Source organism: Arachis ipaensis, chromosome B01, assembly GCF_000816755.2.
Source record: "Arachis ipaensis cultivar K30076 chromosome B01, Araip1.1, whole genome shotgun sequence".
Lineage (NCBI taxonomy): Eukaryota > Viridiplantae > Streptophyta > Magnoliopsida > Fabales > Fabaceae > Arachis > Arachis ipaensis.
In genome coordinates this window covers 52,318,438-52,319,636 of record NC_029785.2, presented here as the reverse complement: position 1 = coordinate 52,319,636, position 1,199 = coordinate 52,318,438, and positions in this window count along the sequence as shown.

Here is a 1,199-nt window from a genome sequence, read left to right as displayed (position 1 = left end):
TTGTTGGTTATTAAAAAAAATTAATATCAGAATAGTATCCATTATAAAAAGAGTGTATACGTAAGAAATTTATTAATTTATGCAAATATCATGTTTTCATTATTAGTAAATTGCATTGACTAACTAATTTTTACTAATTAAAACGTAACTCGTATTGCAGATAGGGGTGGAAAAAGGCCAGGCGGCCTGCCAGGGGCCTGCAGCCTGGCTTGTGTTTGGCCTGGCCTGGCCTGGCCTGTTATAAAATAGGTACAGGCCCAGGCTCTTTTAAAAGCCTTAATACATTAATAGGCCAGGCCCAGGCTCACTAATTAGCCTTATAGGCCTGTCAGGCCTGCCTGGGCCTGTTAAAATATAAGTAAATATATAAATAATTATTTATTATTAATAAAATTATGAGATATTTTAAATTTATTATATTTTATTATAAATATTTTTATATATTTTAAATATGTTAAAAGTTTAAAATTTTTTACAAATATTAAATATATGACATATTACATATAACTATTTTTATTAAAAAATAATTGTTTTTAAATAATATTTTTATTTTTGTAAAAAAAATTAGCAGGCCTTTTAACAGGCTTCAGGCTAGGCCAGGCTGAATAACAGGCCAGGCCTAGTACTTTATAAAGAGCCTATAACAGGCTACAGGCCAGGCTCAGGCCAATCAACTGTATGACAGGCCGGGCCTGTTAAGAGCAAAGCCTGGCCTGGCCTGGCCTGTTTCCACCCCTAATTGCAGAGGTGTGACTTAACTCCTTTATATTAGTAAATCGCATTAGATTATAAGAAATTTAAAAAATAACTTAAATCATCAAAAGTTAATGCGACATTTAAAATATTTAACAGACACTACAAGAAAAATGTAAAATACTATCGAATTTATTATCAGATTTAGCTTCGCAGAATAGCGGCGTCATTTACCAGCAAATTTCCAACAGTTTAGGCATAAAATTCGTAGTGTCAAAATATTATCAGCGAATTCTTGTTTCTAACGGTAAATTCGCCAGTAACAATTGGAGGAAAAACAGGAGAAATAGGCGCAATATTTAGGGTCGGATTTATCGTCGAAAAATTTTGACAGTAAACTCACTTAATTAGTGAAATGCTTTATTTTGATAACGTGCAACATGTTACCGTCGGATATATCCACCAGTAAATCCGGCATTAGTTGTGCCCTAAATTCGAACTGCGAA